Raw genomic sequence first — 20,329 nt, forward strand, 5'->3', positions numbered from 1 at the left:
CAGCAAACACATGCCACTCTGCTCCAATGGGCTTACATTCTTTCATACATACCCCCCTCATGATGTCACCTATCTTATACTCTGATACTCCCCTTATCCTACTCTTACACTCCACAGACTTTGCTCATTTGCCATGTAAAATTGGGATTCACTATCCTTACCCTAATTTGCATAGGATTGCCTACTAATGCTTGGTTACATCTCTTAGACTGAGCTTCCCCCCCTTAGCAACCTCTACTCAGTAGCCATGTTGTCTTCAGCCTGCCATTCTCTTGCTTGGAAAATTAATATTTTCAATAAAACCCCTATTTGTGGCTTTTAATTTTTGTTTTTCTGTTTTTTAAAGTGCAGCACGTTTGCATGGCGCTGCGCAATGCTTAAACTTCAGAGATCGAGGTAAAAAAAAATATTTTTTTTTATTTTGCAACGGGGAACATTGCCAATGGCCTTATATTTGGCCATTGCCATGCTTCCTCAACTGGATGCATCCTTTTTTTGGAGCTGTCACGGCTCCGTTTGCTATTTGCAGAACGGTGCTCAGTTGTCAATGGAGTACATTTCTGCAAATAACACTACTCTTACTCGGACAGGTTAGAGTTTCCTGGATCGCAAATTTACCTCATTTGCATAGCTTTCAGCAGCAAATGAGGTAATTTGCATAACCTATCCCTGTCCATGTAAGAGTCATTTTAGGAGCTCTCTTGCATGCCCCTGCCGGCTGTTCCTGGATCGCTCAGCGGACATGTTGGCTGCATGGAGTCTTACTCTACTCTTAGACTCCATGCAAGCCTTCGTGAATCCGGCCCATAATGAAACAAGCACTGCAATTCTTGCAATTACATGTTCATTATAAAAACAGTATTGATGATCACTTTCAAAAAGAGACAGAGAGGATTTATAACTCCAAAGATACCTTTTATATATTAGAAATACAATCTGGTCCTATGGATATTACTTAAGAGCAACGGGGCAAGCATTCTGCAAGACATGTTGAGTAAAGTTCAAAAAGTGAAAATATTTTCTATGAGTTATGAAAAAAGTGCAGTTAGGGAAAATATTTGTATTTCCATTGGAAAGTTACAAAGCTCAGGCCTGGTTACTTCCAATAAATTGGAAACTAAATCTCTAGTTATTTTATTTTCTGCTATACAGGGAAACATATTAAACACCCTTAAATCAGGAATTTTATATAGACCACTGCAGGATGGTAGATTAGATATGATACATCCAGTTCTAAGTTATTAAGTGATATTTTTATTTATGTTACTGAAGGTTACTAATAATCCATTTTTTAAACTGTGACTATTTATTATGGGCAATTATTATAAAGATGGAAGCAAAGCAATCACATAAATCTTTGTCTACAGAAATGAGAAATTTTCTTTAAAAAATGAACTGCGAACATTATCTATACAAATGATTACTTCAGAATTCCATAACTGGATGGACTGTAGTTATTGAGACTTTTTTTATGAACCTAACTGGGAATTATTAAATAGTCATAATTTAAGAGAGTTTCATACAATAGTGAGTTCATGTTACACAGAAGCATCAACCAGCACTCTGAACCAATACTGTGAACCAGCACCATACTCTGTCAGCTCTTCTAGTGAAGAACAAAAGAAATGTATTACACAAAAATTATAAATGAAAAAAACTTTTTGTGGCCTGTTATAAACTACAACCCATGTTTTTTTCTTTCTTGAATGTAATAGCATTAAAGAAAGTTTGGAATATCATTAGAAAATGCGAACTTCAATAGCAGAGCTGAGCTATAGCTAGCAATTCAAGTACCTTGTGCTATTCCCCGATTCTGGCAATCCTCAACACCTTCAAGTTGAGGAGAAAAAGGAAAGGTCCTCTCATTCTTAAGAAAAAAATATTTTCCTTTTCTTTTAAACTGTAGCAAACTGCTTGCTACATTTGTAACCAGCAGATTTCTACAGTTTAAACCATTTAAACCACACATAAAGCTCTTAGGTACTTCAGCCCTGACTGCAAATGTAATAGTGGCATTCAGGTCTGACTACTGGCAATCAGAAGCATAGCTGGCTCAACCACTGCCCTGAGTCAGTACTGTGAACAAGCACCCCACCCCCTCAGCTCTTCACTGTAATCAATAACTAGATTGTAAGAGATCAGCTTATTACAATTAGATCTACTCCCCCCAGTCCTTCCATTGAAAAGCAAAAAAAAATAAATAAATGGACATCTCTTCTACTGGCACACCAACTAGGTGGCCAGATGCATGACACCCACACACACCCACACCTCAGCCATTCAGGTTCGATTTCTGTGCACCGCCCACAAGCCTCCTTTAACATATTTTATTAAAAAAAAAAATTTGTCTTTTAAACTGTAACAAACAATTTCTATTTCTTCAGTTTATACCCTGCCTGCATGGAGTACTACAGCATTCATGTTTAAGTTTAAAAAAAAATCTTCTTTTTAAACTGTAGCAGACTGATTGCTGTCTGCATGAATCTCTATGGCGCTCATCTTTTAGTTAAAAAAAAAAAAAAAAAATTTTAAACTGTTGCAAAATGCTTGCCACAAATGGTAAAAGTAAAAGGTAACAGTTGCTACAGTTTATATCCTGTCTGCACTGAGCACCACAGTGCTAGTAGTTAAGTGCTCAGGTTTGACCACAAACGCAATACCAGCATTTAAAAGGTGATATTGCATTAAATAAATATCAGGATCAGCTGATCATGCCACCAGCACTTTGTGCCCAGGGCAGTTATCCCTCTCACCCTGCCCTAGCTATGCTACTGCTGATGATGCACCTCATATAACACTTTGTGCCTGGGATGGCTGTCTCCTTTTCCCCACCCTAGGTATATCTCTTACCAGTTGTATGTTTCTGGTAATGATTTAACTAGTGATTTACTTTATGGCACTGGAAGAGCTAAGTAGTTTAATTGTATCTGAAACACTTGCATGGATGTATATCCATTAGAGAATTTGGTGTTCTAGATGTGCTTAGGTGATATATAACAAAGCATGGGACATGGAACATACTTCTTTGGACTTTTTTTTCTTTTCTACAGCATTGTGTGCCTTTGAAATAGACTAATGCCATATCATTGTTAAGATTTATTCCAATAAAATTAACTGAAACCCATTCTCCTTTGAATAAGTGATGTGAGATCTTTTACATTCACCTGAGCTACTACCAACCCAGGCAAATGAGATCTTGGTTTTGCATCTCATCTAAAGGATGACACCCTCAGGAGTGCAGCACCCCCCCCCCCCTTATGCTGCATTGCAGTGTCAGTAATGGAAAATGAATCCAAGCACCTGGGGTGGAACTAGAACTCACCATCTTCTGAGCTTGCAGCACAAATAACAAGTAATGTCTGGGTAACTTTTTAGTCCTGCTTTGAAATGCAGAATAATTCAAAGCCCCACAGAAGTAAAATAATTTCAGTTGCCACAATGGTTAGTTAGACACGACATCATGATATGCAACACCTTTGAAGCGTGCAAGGTTTAGCTGATACTCCTAGTTTTCATTAAAAGTATGGTGTTTAACATACATGCTAACTGTGTTGGTTAATCACCTGTGCTTTGCTCATTCCCAAAACAAATATTCTCTGTTCTCAGAGTTAAATAGTGTACTCTGCCACATTACTGAGCAAGCAATAATGCCCGGCATGGTATGTGACATTGTGGAAATAATGCCCACCTAGGGATGTTCGGAGGTCCCGTACCATATTTGGTAATGCTCATTTTAGCAGCTGTATGTAGTTAGATAATCTGCAGTACATTTGTAGTTAGTTATTTAGATACTTTTGGACACTTTGTCATGTGTTTCAGGTACTCTCTGATGCCCATTGTGCTGTTCAGTATTATTTAGTTACCAGTTAAATACTATCATAGTGTTAAAGGGTCATGGATACACAAGTTTATCACTCTAAAGTTCAATAAAATAAAGTAATAAAATTATAAGCCTATCAATGGCTTTCACTACAAAGTTTTTTTCAAGTACCGAACTTTACAATGTTAAAACACGTGTTTCTTTCTTTTTATGAGTACTTGTGAGAGGCTCCTGATGTATCTGCTGGAGCTACCAGTTCATTTATAATGGTGTTAAATGTTACAATTTGTATGTGTAAAATGTGGAGAATGCCAAATGACACCAATTGTACTGGAAATAGATGTCAGTCTTGTGGGGCACTGGTGGACATATTTACTTATTTGAAGTCTACAGCCTGTATTACTCAATATCCAGAGTTTGACGTGACCTGCCTTACTGAGGGTATCCTTATGACTTCTTTACATGAATGGATCAAACATGAAGGACTGATAGGAGATAAGCCTATGAGTTCATGAGCACTGAAATAGATCTGTACATCTCTAGTTGGGCTTGGTTCAAGTTTTTTTTTTTATGCTTCTTTATAGTATTTACAGCTGAAGTAAACAGACTGAACAGCCATGTGGTATAAACATCTTCCCCACAAACACGTGGTGATAATGCTAAGCAGCCCATTTCCCACCAGAATTGATAATGTTTTTTGCATTGTCTCTAAACATTATTGATTATCATGCAGGCCCCCTCCTGAACATACTGTTATGCACAAGCAGTCATGCACCCCCAGTTTCCATAATGCAAAGTACTGGCAAGTGCTACAGGGGTATAGAGAGAGAGAGAGAGAGAGAAATATACAGCTGTACAGATATGCCCCATATATAAGTAATCATTTACTGTAAATACTTACTACAAGATTTCCAAAAACTAAACTGATGTTTGTATGCTGTAATGGATATAAAGTGATATTTGTGTTGGCATGTGTCTGTGACTATATGTGTTTGTGACTAAGTACTTCTAGTGGCTCCATGGTTCCCCCACCCACCACTACGAGGCAGATTGTCTACATATACAACAAGTTAGTAATAAAATGCACATAGTCAGAGGATTACATTAATGCATGCTACAGTGTGCAGTGACTGTTTACAAGTCTGTATAATTTTCCCATAACATAATTACTGCACCAATGCAAACATCATAATGTCAGATACTGATTTCAATCGCATAGGCGCTGTAACATGACAAAAACTAAGTGCACTCAGGAGTAACACCAATGTTGGAGTCACAACAGTACAAAATTACAATACATTGTTCCATTGTGATTTAGAAATGGAGCAAATTATATTACCATTGAAGGATAACGCAGAATTACATCACTGTAAAATTATAATAGTTTCCCTGATAACATATCTCTCTTGTGAACCTGCAGAACTCATAACAAGCTTCCCTTTCCCTTACTGTAACCCATACAAAAACTTGAAACACTACATGATTGCCTGTGTTTCATCCAACAGGTTCAGAAATATAAACACTCTTGTTTAGACAGCAAGCACTCAATTACATTGCTGTTTGGCAAACATTCTTCCAAGAAGACACTTTATTGCACTTGTTCTCTTTTTGCATAGAACCTAAGGGAATGAAAAATCCAGACAATATTTATACCAAATGACAACATTACTGAAACTGATTATTTATACTGTATGTCATTGCGTGGCTGATATTGTAACAGTCTATGGTGAAATATGATGTGTGTGCAGTGATCTCATTCACAAAGCACCAACCATTCCTAACAAATTATGTCAATACAGTACACAGAATGTTAACTGGCATTCTTAAAACATATTGTTCATTAAGGGCATGTCAAGCAATGCCACACCTCAGAATGTCGCATTTTTCTGTGTACTTATTTACATTCCGAGTCCTGCTCTGCAGGAATGCATGCTGCGGTAGTATCACAGAAGAGTTTGTTGTACTGAAAGTCAGTTCAGTACCGAAACTGCAAGTATTCCATATTTGCCCTTGCACGAGTATGTGCATATCTACCATTGCTGTATCTGTCTCTTAGCCCTGAAAGCAGTACTGTTTTGCTGTGTGTTTTGCGTTTTGATGCAAGTACTGCTGGTTTTAGTATTCATACCTTTTCCTCATTGACAAACCGTATAATGGATTAACCTTCGGCAGGCAAATAGGCAAATGCAGTGATTGTTAAGGTCTTCACATACCTGAAGAAAGAAGTAAGACAGCATGCAGAGTTAGTTGATGTTGAAGGGAAAAACATAAAGAATCTCTACCACTGGGCACTGTTATCATCGTCAAAGTTTCAAGTGCTTGCATATGGTTGAACAAAACAGAATCCACAACTGCTGCTGTTTCATATGCGCGCTTTTATCTAATGTTCTATGAACTGCTTCACTGCTAGACCACTCAAATGGAAGCACTAACTGGCATACTATCACTACCTACTAATGTCTGAATACTGCCATTAAGCACATGAAAGCACTGTGTCTATTACTAATGATGCGTTAGTGCACAGATGTGGAGAAACATGCACCATAACTTCAGTAAAAATCTTCCATACATTTATCTGTGTATGCAGTGTTGTACAGTGACAGTAATGCAAGGTATGATAATGAGGCACTTTGATAAAAGAGGTGCATAATCACTGCTTTTTCAAAGAACCCCTAAAAAACATACATTTACTAATGCAAAAATGTCAGTGTTTGTCGTATGTTATGGATGTCCTTGATTCAATGATAATGGTCTCTCATTTAATAGATATGACACAGCTCACTGACCTTCATCAGCAACTGAGTGACTGCAAGTGATTAATGTTTTCATTGAAGTGCGTTGCAGAGATTATCCGCCTAATACAAACTAAATTCATCACAACACTGCACTCAGTTAATAGAGATCTTGTGTAGCAACTGCATTTAAACGTAACAAAAAGCCAGGCCTGAATTATTATATTTCTATTTCTAGTGTTTTAAAAATGTGTTCTTCTAGTCTATAAAATCAGCTTTGATTATGACTGCTTGAACATTATGTTTAATATTTCTGAAGTGTCGATTTTATTTAGTTGATTGTTCTTTTGCAATTGCTATTTTATATTGTGATATGTTTCTTATTAACATTAACATCAGCATTCTGATGTATTATATGTTTATTTGCTCATGTGATATGGTTGCATACTATTGTTATCATGATGTCATGCAAGCTTGTTTTAAGATTCCAGGGAAATCTCATATACTGAAGAGATGAAAGTGCTTAATCTTATTTTTTTCACATTCAAGGGATGTTCTTCATGTTTCTCTGTTGCAGTCATTACATTTGGGTAATCTGCTGGCAGGTTGTCCTCAGTCGGCCTGAATATCAAAGTCTTAGGCCCTGCGTCGGTTGCCATCTCCACTTCCATGACGTCAGGTCATCAGGGGTATAAAACAAGCAGTCGGTGCCATTTTCTTCAGTCTTTCTTGCCGCCGGTGCCTGAAGCAGAAGCAGTTCGCAAGTGCCGGTCGGCCGACTCCTGAAATTTTTGCATTCGTGTTTGAGAACCGAAGTCTTCAGTTGAAGCTAAGTACCCCGTTGGGAAAACTTTTTCTTGCTCCTTACTGATGTCAGTAAAAGTTAATAATTGCATTACTTGTGGGAAGCAAATGCCTCATAAGGATTTGCAGTTTGTACTGTATTCCTTGCCTAGGCCTAGAACATTACGTGCCTTGCTGTCGGTTTTGTGCTAGATTTAACCAACACACTATTAAGCGTCAGTATATCTTTGCTTCAAAATATTTTGGAAACAGATTTAATTACCCTGAAATGTCATCAGATAGCAATCCGACTACCGGAGTTCACAAAAAACGCAAAGAAAAGGACAGAGACAAACCGTCGAGGTCCAAAACCTATAACGAAGTTTCTCCTAAGCCAGTCACCGGTTCGCCGGTACTCAGTGAGTTGCTTTCGCAGCCCCTGATACCCGTTACTTTCAAGTCACAGGCCTCTACCGAGACCCATGTGGAGTCCGGCATGCTGCGAGATTCTCAGAGTATTGTACCCGTGGATGTCTCTCCCTCGGATGGGTCCTGAGCCGCTGAGCAGGCACCGGCTTCTGAGGGTGTTTTCAGGCCTCAACATTTCTATATAAGACCGATGCCAGCTTCAAAAACAAAGACAAAAGCAACTTCTAAGGCTAAAAAACTGATGCATGAGCCACATGCTCAGACTCCTATGCCTAAAAAACAGATGATCAAAATGGCTGAAGACTTAATTACCTTGATCAGGGGTTCCCAACCCCCCCCCCCCGATAAGAGGCCTAGGCAAGACACTGACTATGAAGCTTCAGATCAGGTTTCTATTTCTTCTGATTCCTCTTCTGATCAGGAATTTTCTATACCTCCCTATGAGGATTCAGATGCAGAGGAATCTATCCCATCTGCATCTCCTCCTGAAGATTATTCTTTTGGAGAAACCTTGCATACTTTAATGGAACATTTTCATTGGGAGAGTCAGGATTTCTCGGAATCAAAAAAGAGGCTTAGGGATTTCCTTTTTCTTCCTCAGCATAGGCCCTTGGCTCTACCTCCTGTATTAGACATTGTTGATGATGTGTTTTCGGAATCAAGCATGGCTCCTGATTCCCTACCTCTGGCTCCTAGTAAGCCAGACAGATATTACAGGGTTCCTGACTCCCACATATTTTTATTCAAAAATCCTGCTGCTGACCCTGAAACTATCTCACAGAATCCCAAAGGTGTAAAGGTCTCTACAGCCAAGAATCCTACCCCCTCTGATAGAGATTCCAGGGCACTGGATAGATGAGGAAAGAAGGTTTATACGTCTGCAACCTTGGCAATTAGGGCCCTAAACTGCCAGTTTCATATGCTTAAATATCAACAGCATGTTATGGGATTATTGAAACAGAAAATTATGTTGATTTCTGAATGTGTGGAAAATAAAGAATTACAGGAATTATTGCATGCAGCAGAACAGGTTGGAAAGCATACTTTGCAATGTGGTTTTGATTCCTTGGAGTCCTCTTCAGGGCCGCAGTTACTGGATCTGTGATTAGAAGGCATGCCTGGCTCAAGGAGCAAAATCTGCCTGATCATGTTAAAGCAAAATTGTTGGATGCACCTTTACAGCATGATACTTTGTTTGCTAATAAGGCAGAAGAGGTTTTAAAGAAAATGGAAGACAAAGCTAAATCTATGCAAACTGTAAAATATTTGTTACAAATGCAGCCACCCAGATTCAGTAGACATTGGCCTACAAAAAATTGGTCCTTTCCTATGTCCGACAGAGCTTCACAGGGCAAATCCAAGCATTCAAAAGGCTCTAGATGCCAATCACAGGGTTCTTACAGGTCAAAGCAATGGGGTACTTCTACCTCCAAATCTGGAGGAAGCAAAGCACAACCCTAAAGTAAACAGTCTCAATGACTACCCTCTGCCATCACCAAGCACTTATCTTTTGGCAGCCCCCTTAGGGGGAAAATTAGCACTTCATTCTCAAAATTGGCAGTTAATAACCCAGGACAAGTAGGTATTAAACATAGTATCCCAGGGATACAGATTTCATTTCCATACCTTGCCAATTCCAGACGGTTGGCTAGATCTGCCACAAAATCAATGGGCAGAGGCACAGAAATAAGTTACATCCCCCATGGATATGGGGGCTATTCAACCAGTACCAGAACAGGAAAAAGGGCAAGGGTTTTATTCAAGACTGTTCCTGGTACCCAGAAAAGACAATGCCTGGCGCCCAATACTGGATTTATTGATTTTGAACACATTCTTGGACATCCCAAAATTCAAAATGCTGAATTTTCAACAGCTTCTGCCCATGCTGGGTAACAATGCTTGGTTAGTGACTCTAGACTTAAAAGAGGCATACCTGCATATCCCAATATGTGAGTCGTGCAGAAGATACCTCCACTTCAAGGCAGGTTTTATGCATTACCAATTCTCTGCACTGCCCATTGGCTTATCTACTGTGCCCAGGGTCTTTACAAAGTGTCTGGCACCAGTAATTGCATTTTGCAGACAAAGAAGCATACAAATCTATCCATACTTGGACGACTGTCTCATTCAAACAGAAAACAAGGACATTCTTCTTCAATATCTGGCATTTGTAAAAAGGCTTCTAACATGCCTAGGGTACACAGTAAGTGAAAAGAAATCACAACTGGTACCCTCTCAAAAGATTACATTCCTGGGTGCAAGCTTGAATACAACTGCCCAGATGGCTTACCTTATGCCAGACAAGCAAAGGCAACTGGCTATTTACTTCAAACAGATGGCAACAAAAACCCAGTTATCTGCAAGACAAATTCTGCAGGCTTTGGGGTTCATGGCATCCTGCATTCTACTAATTCCATATGCAAGACTACATATGAGAAAACTACAGTGGTATCTAAAAAGTTTATGGAGTCAACATTGTGACAGTCTGGAAACAATGATTCCTCCCATTCCCTGCCTACAACAGGAGCTTCTTTGGTGGGCAGAGACATGTCACCAGAACATGGACGGTTTTTCACTCTACCCCCTGCCACCAAATCCTACCTACAGATGCATCAGACTATGCTTGGGGGGCCCACCTGGCGGGAAGATGCATTCAGGGTATATGGAGCCCAAAGCAAATGCATCTGCATATCAACCAGAAAGAGATGTTAGCTGCTCAGAATGCCCTGACAGCCTTCAAGGACTTACTTCATCCAGGACAACTACTGATAAAGACGGACAACACCATGGTCATGTGGTACATAAACAAGCAGGGGGGTACACATTCCTACCCCCTTTGCAGACTAGCCATGGCATTGTGGGACACAGCCTTGACTTACCAAGTACATCTTCAAGCTCAATTCCTACCAGGAAAACAAAATACTCTGGCAGACAACCTAAGCAGAAATCTTATGGACCCTCATGAGTGGAAACTGGATCCACAAGTCTTCAGCATGATAACAGAGAAATGGGGGAGTCCAGACATAGATCTATTTGCCTCTCCCCAAAATTATCAACTGGACAAATTCTGCACTAGGACTTATCACAGACAAGCATGTAAAGTGGATGCCCTATCCTTCATTTGGAAAAACCTATCAGTCTACGCCTTTCCTCCTCTGCCTCTTCTCCCCAAGGTCTTACTAAAGGTCAGGCAGGAAAAAACAAAAATGATCCTAATTGCCCCGAACTGGCCTCACCAGCACTGGTACTCAATTCTAAGGAATATGTCTCAACTCCCTCCTTGGTACTTGCCTCAAATACCTCATCTACTGTTTCAGCAGAGCAATCAAATTCTGCACAATCAGCTCCAAACTCTGAACCGGGCAGTGTGGCTGATCATGTAATTATTCAAACAACACCTCTCAGTAAATCTGTGATGGATGTCATTTTGGAAGCCAGAAGGCCTAGTACTAGAAAATCTTATGCTGATAAATGGAAGAGATTCTGTGCTTGGAACCAAGCACAAGGAACGGACACAGCAAAGCCAAATATTCCTCAGATTTTACAATACTTGACTGAGATGCTTGACAAGGGCCTATCTTTTTCATCAATAAAAATCCATGCCTCTGCCATCTCGGCTCATTACAACACAGAGCCTCCCATCTTTTCTCATAATCTGCTAAAACAGTATCTTAGAGGGGCCAAAAATTTAAGGCCTCCCAGAAGATCACCAACTCCTGCATGGGACCTCAATTTTGTGTTGGAAAAGCTTACCCTGTCTCCATTTGAACCAGTAGCTACTGCGGATATAAAGTTTTTATCTTGGAAAACGCTTTCCTTCGGGCAATCACTTCAGCAAGAAGGGTTTCAGAATTACAGGCCCTCATGGCTGTGTAGCCTTTTATTACATTTTACCCGGACAGGGTGTCCCTCAGGACCACTCCTTCATTTATACCTAAGGTGGTATCCAGTGTGGCTCTTAACCAAACTATTCACCTGCCAACTTTTTACCCAACTCCGCAGAACAAGGGGGAGCAGATTCTGCATTCCTTGGATGTACACAGACAACTAAGATTCTACTTAAACAGGACCAAATCTCTAAGAAAGTCTGAGCAGCTACTGGTGGCATTTTCTGCAGGATCAGAGGGGAAGGCTATTTCAAAGCAGACCATTTCAAAGTGGATAAGCGACTGCATTCGTTTCTGCTACTTGTGTCATGGTAAACCAGTGCCCAAGGGAATCAGGTCACATTCCACCAGGGCTGCATCTACCTCAGCAGCTTTTCTCAGAGGAGTGCCAAACAAAGACATTCTAGAAGCTGCTACTTGGAGCTCTGTTCATACATTTACAAAGCATTATCATTTGCCTCTCTTCTCTAAGTCCAGGATAGGCTTTGCCACTGCAGTTCTGCAGGGCCTTATAGCTGCTCCTAATGCTATTTAGTTCCAGCCTCCCATCCATAGCTTTGGGATTCTACCCAAATGTAATGACTGCAACAGTGAAACATGAAGAACGTAGTACAGTTGTGTACACTTACCATAAATGTAGATGTTCGAGTGTATTCACTGTTGCAGTCCGGGTTAACCACCCGCCATCCCCCTTTTTTCTAGAACTTCTCTTTCCTTCTCTATATTCTACAGCCTTTGTTGTGTATTTGCTTTTAGATTAAGGTAAAGTTTATGTTGTTACAATTGCATATACATATATATATATATATATATATATATATATATATATATATATATATGGGTCTACTTCTAATGACCGAAACGCCGATTTGCCGACAGTGAAATCACCGACACGAAACGACCGACAACGCAGTTGACCGACACGCTCGAATCCCGACAGACGGAAGGCCGACAAGGGGAATGTGTAAGCGCGACCTGGTAAGTATGCGATAGTGAGGGATTTAGGAGTAGGGAGCGGACAGGTAAGTGTGCAATACTCAGGGATATAGGGTTAGGGTGTGTGATAGGTGAGTGTGCGGTAGTGTCGGAGCTTGGGGTTCGGGGTGTGTAAGTGAGTTAGGGTTAGGGTGCAGGTAGGGAGAGTGTGCGGTAGTGTCGGAGCTTGGGGTTGGGGTGTGTAAGTGAGTTAGGGTTAGGTGCAGGTAGGGAGAGTGTGCGGTAGTGTCGGAGCTTGGGGTTCGGGTGTGTAAGTGAGTTAGGGTTAGGGTGCAGGTAGGGAGAGTGTGCGGTAGTGTCGGACCTTAGGGTTAGGGTTTGGGTTAGGGCTAGTGGATATGTGTTGTAGTGTACTGTGTTGTTTACGTGTAGTGTGTCGGTGTTATGGTGTTCGGTGTTTCGCGTTGTCGGGTTTGTGTGTTGTCGGTTTTCTGGCGTCGGTGATTTCTGTGTCGGGGAATCGTTGGTTCGGTCTTTAGAAGTAGACCCATATATATATATATATATATATATATATATATATTTTTTTTTTTTTTTTTTTTTTTTGCTCCCCATTTGTGGGGGCACCTGACATGTGGGGCAAGAAAAACTGAAGAAAATGGGCCGGCTGCATGTTTTATACCCCTGATGACCTGACATCATGGAAGAGGAGACAGCGATCAATGCAGGACCCAAGACTTTGATATTCAGGCCAACTGAGGGCAACCTGCCAGCAGATTACCCAAATGTAATGACTGCAACAGTGAATACACTTGAACATCTACATTTATGGTAAGTGTACACAGCTGTACTTTCTTATGACAGTACATGGTTGTTGGCATGTTTTGAGTTTACTATTTCTAGATTATCACACTTACAGGGTTTGTGTGGTATTTTTTATTATGCTGTTATAAAACCAATATATCAAAAGTACATTATCACCCAATGCATGATGGATGTTTGATGTAATAGAAACACATAGAAAATGTCCCATAGTAAAGTGTAGACAGTAACAATGGCAGGCAGGATTTTGTATTGACTACTACCCATACAAAGCCATGGGCAACATATGTTAATTGTATAGTGACAATAATACCCATAAACATATACACTTTTGAAAACTCTCTTATCATCTTTTTTAACTATCCAGATTTTGACAGTTGCCTATACTTGTAAGTGAATGCACTAATAATTGTGATGCAGGTGAATGGACAATGTTGATCCCCTAAAAAGAAACAGCTTTTCATTCCTACACATATAGGAACATTTGCATTTACTCAGTGTTTATCAGGTAGCTACACAGCACCACTTACAGCACTACAGCCATTGGCTGGTATTTCATAGAGGAAATGGTAATGCAATAAGTCCCATCCAGCACCTAACTGTGGCTTCTTGTCACCTGATGTTCACATTATAGCAACATGTGCACACTTGAAGATAAATTGTCATTGCCCACAAAAGGTAATAAATGTGAACTGTGGAAACATTGCATACTTTCTCAAACCACATGCACTCCTCTCGGTGCTCACTCTCAAAGCATAGGATACCCTCACTATGGTTCATGTGTACATTGCACATGTGGCTGAGCAATGGTGACCATTTTGTGGTTTCTGCTGTTCCATCATTATCATTACTTCAAGATTTCTGATATAAGTGTTTGCTCACAGACTATGAGCCCTCCCAAAGGATGTTGCATTCATGACAGTTTCCTTGCTGAACCAATTATTTTTTCTTGAAATTTACAAACTAGTAGCACAAAACAAACATGTAACAAGGTTTGCTGCAGGAAACAGATACACTACTGCATGGGCAGCATACTTCTGAGTCACTATGCAGATGTAGTAACCCCAGTGCAATGTAGGCATGCATTACATCATTTAACCTGTATGAAAAACCTTTGAATAATAATCCACATTGTTTTGGTCATAAACCCATGACTTTCAAGTATACTAAGAAGTTATATATACATGCAAAGTATTACTTTATGAACAGCAATACGTAAGTAAAGTAAGTAAGTGAAATATAGTGAGAAGAGCAAATAAAGAGGAGAAAAGAGGAATGCAATTTTAGTAAACTACTTGCCTTTGGCTATATATCATATGATGAAACAGTGCTTCACAATGGGGTGGTTCTAATACATATACTTCCATACATGGCAGTGCCCAGTCATGATTAAGCTGCATCTTGCCACAATTTTCTCTGTCAGGAAATGGTTTGCCTGTTTACACACTTTTGGCTCCATGGCATTAGAATCTGCAACCCTGTTGTACTGAAACACAGGACAGAAGTAAGGACACTAAATTGTAAACAACAGTGAAGAGTGCTAAGTTATAATCAGAATAGCCTAGCATGACAATTGGCTGCTTGCAGTTCTTTTATTCAAACATTTACTGACATAGTAAAAAAGAGTTGACGCCATCTGAATATTAAACGCATTAACTGTAAGAGGCTAGGATTTCATATATATTCAATCTAACTGATGTGGTTTGTCAGAACATTAATGCAGTGTTGTAAAAGACCACAAAATGTAGCGTGTGTTGCTTTCGTTGCTGTAATTATTTAGCAAACAAAAGCATGCCATGAGAACCAATTATTATTAGGCCTCTATTTATAGTCAGAGCATACATGACCAAATCATTCAAGAACACAAACAGGTGGTTAATTGAATGTGGCTGTGATGGCATTTAATCACTGCTGAAAATCAATATTTTCCATGATCAAATTCGATCAGACTTGAAGACTACATACCAGGACTCTCAATAATGACAGCCATGATGCTCATTCTGCAGAAGTATCTGCTCTAACTGGACACAGATGATCCAGTTATTTTCCAAGTCCATACTACTGTGCTGCATGCCTTGGAGATGAGCATTTGGTCACTTTGGTTGACTACTGCATGCTGTAAAAGCATATGTATATTTCTTTGCAATGTGTGCCATACATGACTTACTGAGGGAATTAGATATCAGATTTATATAAATGGTATGTACTATACAACAGTGCACTAATATTTATGGTTTTGAATATGTTCAGTACATGTACAATACACAACTACTAAAATACATAGCACACGCCATTAATGAATCCTCCATGTTCATGGAAACCGGCATTGACTTTGTATTAATAAAGCTACAATATCTAAAACTATGCAATTCAAATACAACACAGGATCAAACCACCAAAAGTGATATTCAGCAAAACATTTTATTAAATGTTTTCCCCCTTCTGTAACAACCACATCAGATTAAAGTGTTACTCTACACATAGCATTTAAATTCAGCAGTCAAAACAGTCACATGACATATTACAAAACTTACAAAGAATCAGTTTTAAATATTATTCACCATGCCAATACAGTCAAACAAATATGTAGCATTAAAATTGAATAAATTGGATTTAAAACACATAAAATTACATTTTACTATTTGAAGTCTGTTGGCCTTTAAAAGTCAAAATGCTATTCAGGGAAGCATTCTCGTTTAACCCAGGAAATGTTGTTGTGTTCAATTTAATTTGCCAGGACAGCTCTTTGTATTTTAACTGATTTTCCTTCCATTCACCTTGGGGTTGCTTGTCTCCAGTATTCTTTGCTACAAACCTGACTCAAGATAGCAAAGGAACCCATGGGTGTATAATAATGACACAGTGCATAGACCCTGGCATGTGTACAGTATTGCAATGAAGGCACTTTCAAAAAAATATGAAAGTTTTCTGTTTCTCAAATGCCTGGTCCTTCCTCAGTTTGGTGAACCAGAAAACTGGTATGTCAAAACATTGCACTCAAGAACTGTTAGCTCAATGTGTAGAGAAAGGCTAACTCTTAATAAAGGCCACCAAGGAGTTTGCCACCCATATGCTGAGTCATATACAGTGTTCCCAAGCCAAATGTCTACATGTGACTTCAACACTACAGTTAAAGATCCTTGTCTAGCAGAACGTGGTACAGAATATTAGATTTTACCTGCCCCATATACAAAACACCTATTCCTAAGCCTGAAGGAAGCAGCTGGAAAACTAACAAAAAAATCCTCCTTAAATCCATTTTTAGAAATGTAGTTATAAACAGATGAAATAAGAAGTGGCGTGCAATGGAGCCCTGGGGGACTATAACATTAACAACCTATTCATTAGAAAAGGTGTCTCCACCCCATCTTTATATATCCTATCAGGCAGTGGTAGCACCATTCATGCAGCCATCAAACCTTTCAGGAAGCAGAAACACTCTGCTTCCAACTACATTTAAGACATCCCATTACTATAAGAATCACTGACCATCAATCTGGTCACCTGGGTTGATAGCGCCCACTCTTTTCACCATTTGGTGATTGTAAACAGGAAATTATTTTACATTTCACAACTAATTTCCAAAGGCATCTCTTCCAGACCCAGGAAAGTCATTGTTCCCCTATATTCTGTCCCAGTCAGACCTATTATAGGATATAATGCATCTGTCATATATCTGGCCATACACATTAAAGACCTGAAGAAACATAGAGGTTCCTAACAAAGAGGATGTCTGATCTCAAAAACCTTGGCTAACAAGAGAGACTGCTGTCCTATTCCTTGTATTCAGCTTTGTACATGCCCCTAAGGAGTGACCTGTGCTTTGTTTTTATTCATTTTTTTATTGTCTATAGTCGCTATCACAAGAGGTTTGTGGTTTATATTTTATACAAATATGTCAATGTGTACCTGCACAGGTCTATATCACTTAACCAAAATACGTATTTGTTGAATATGTATTCATCAAACACTAATCAGCAAAACTCATTTCAGTGAACCCCGGACTTTTTACCAAGGTTAGGAACCACTCGCCCACCAGCACTTCAGAACAGACTAAATCAAACCCACCCAAGTGGGGGGTTTTGACCCCCACACCACCCCAGCTATTTATACCAACTCTGAGATAGCACTACAGTGGGGGAAAAGAGAAAAGTTGCGGTGATGGCCAAGTGCTTCCTAACCTTGGAAAAAAAGTCTGGGGTTCACTGAAATTAATTATGCTGATTAGTGTTTGATGAATACATATTCGACAAATACATATTTCGATTAAATGGTATAGACCCTACCTGCACTACACTCCAATGAAGGTATATTTGTTGAGCATTTTTTCTTCGATTTCTTTTAATTGTGATTTGTTGAAAACATATCCACTTGTATTGTGTAAGCCAGTAGTACATAGCAGTTTTTTTCACTTTTCCCCGCTATGATGTAACTATGGAGTTGGTATAGATAAGCTAAGGGACTTTTTTGGAGGGACAAATACCCACTTGGACTGCCACCTTACTTATGTGTGCTAAACCCAAATCTAGCTCTTCCCCTATCCCTAACACTGCATGTTACCTTACAAAAAATCTTTTCTCTAACAGCACCACTAAATAACACAGTCCGACACACACTGACACATTACATACATGCAGAACACTAAAACTAATCCTTTACCTAATTCTTACCCTAACCCACAAACAATCACACACATAAAACATTAAAACTATCACCTTACCTAACCCACAAACACTGCCAACACACTTAACCTTCACACATATATTCCTGTGACGATACTAGTTTCAGAAATTCCTGCAATTGATGTAACTGATATAAACTCACAGCTATTAAATTAATCAAATAAATGAATGTTCAACTAGTCTAATTACAGTTTTATATATATATATATATATATATATATATATATATATGTGTGTGTGTGTGTGTGTGTGTGTGTGTGTGTGTGTGTGTGTGTGTGTGTGTGTGTGTGTGTGTGTGTGTGTTGTTGAACATGCATAAATAGCTGTATTTATAAAAGGTACAGATGCATGCAGTTATGGACATAAGTAGAGAACACATACAAATATTATACAGTGCGGAAAAGTGTTAAAAAGTAAATAAGCATGTGTTTACACACCAGCATATATGTGCATGCATATGTAGACACATGTGCATAAAGTTAGTAAACTGTTCAGATGCACCTACATATATAGGTTTCATGTTACAGTTCAGAAGAGTGTATGATATAGATATAGATATATAGATATATAGAAATATAGATATAGATATAGATATAGGTATAGCTATTGATATAGATACAGATATAGATACAGATATAGATGTGTGTGCACACATGTGTGTATGTCTGTAGTCAAATGCACTCACATATATTTTATATATTATAAAATATTTATATCTACCAGTATTTATATGTAACATTTTATGTATATTAATTGAAAACTATATATAATCCATTCATACATGTATGCCTAGGATTATACTTTGGGATATAAAGCAAGCTATGTATTCATTCTACAGAGTCGTGTGCTGTGATTAGCCAGTCATAGGCCAAATATCTAGTAAAACATGTAGTGATTTATTTTTATGCTTGCCAATATTAGAAATCTGTACATGTAGTGATTTATTTTTATGCTTGCAGTATTACAAATCTGAGCAGAAATGTACCTTCTGCATAATTTCCAGTAGTGAAAAAGGGAAGATGTACGCAACTTATTTAAAATATTGTGATTGGAGGGTTACTGTGCTAATGAATCAATGGTTACACCAAAGATACACTCAGTTATAGTAATGCAAAGTCTAACAGCTACATGATACAATGTGGGACTATGCCAATGGCTTAGCACATTACAATAACTTGTATGGATGCCATTGGGAATTTAGGCCTTGTGTCTGCAAATGTATGTGTTCTGGGAGGCCCAGACGAGGCACATGCAGTGGGTAAGCATGGGCACACTCAGAGAAATATAACATTTTCCTACAGATTTACAGCTGAGAGATGCAGATAATGGAGCACAAATATATCTGTTGTTTCACTATAACAGCTTGCCACAAGCAACATGTCAACTGCAAGCAGTACAGTCCACCTATCTGGCACCTGTACTTCCTATAGGCATTCAAAAGGTCATCCACACAGATACTTGCACATATTTGAATAGGTAAATACATGACAAAATATGTATGCACACTAATGAAAAAAATGTACCAAGGGATCTGTGTAGGTGCATTTTCAACACATATTATAATATAATATATAGGAACCTGAGGGTAGCTATGTGATGCCTCTGTATAAGAAATGGGGGTGGGGTTCCACCTACTTAGTAATCCACAAAAAAAAATTGCTAACATAGATGGTTACCAAAGCTATTTCATGTAATAAGATGAAATTAGCATACACATTAACACCTGTATAACTAATTGTAGAACAGGTGAAAAATATGCATTCAGATACTCTACTGCAATTGCTTGTTTTTCCTTGATTCTTTACACACACTTTCACAGGTAGCTAATTAGCCATGTGCTCTCCCCTAGAAATGCCTGCGGTAACTGATTTATACTGTTGAGCAATGCAGGGAACTGCTTGGCTGTGTAAATTAGCATGATTGGCTGTGATAGTTAACTCATCCAAAATGCTGTGTCCCCCATTATCCTTATAGGTTATTTATCATTAAGTAAATATATCAGATTATTGACCAAACTGTAGAGGTAATCATGTCAACTTGAGGATTAATTGGGTGGGATGCCATTGCAAGAGTGTATCATGAGGAACTCTGGATTCTACAGTAATATGTGTTCTCATGAGTGTATTGTAATGTAGGACTTTCTGATAAATTTCATGTAGTGGCACACAAATTATTGTGAGTGAACAACATACTTTACAGCTGAACTACTTTGTAAAGCCAGCAAGCAAAACTGGCAAA

Source organism: Protopterus annectens, chromosome 13.part0 (genome assembly GCF_019279795.1).
Source record: "Protopterus annectens isolate FY-2018-M chromosome 13.part0, PAN1.0, whole genome shotgun sequence".
NCBI classification, from domain to species: domain Eukaryota; kingdom Metazoa; phylum Chordata; order Ceratodontiformes; family Protopteridae; genus Protopterus; species Protopterus annectens.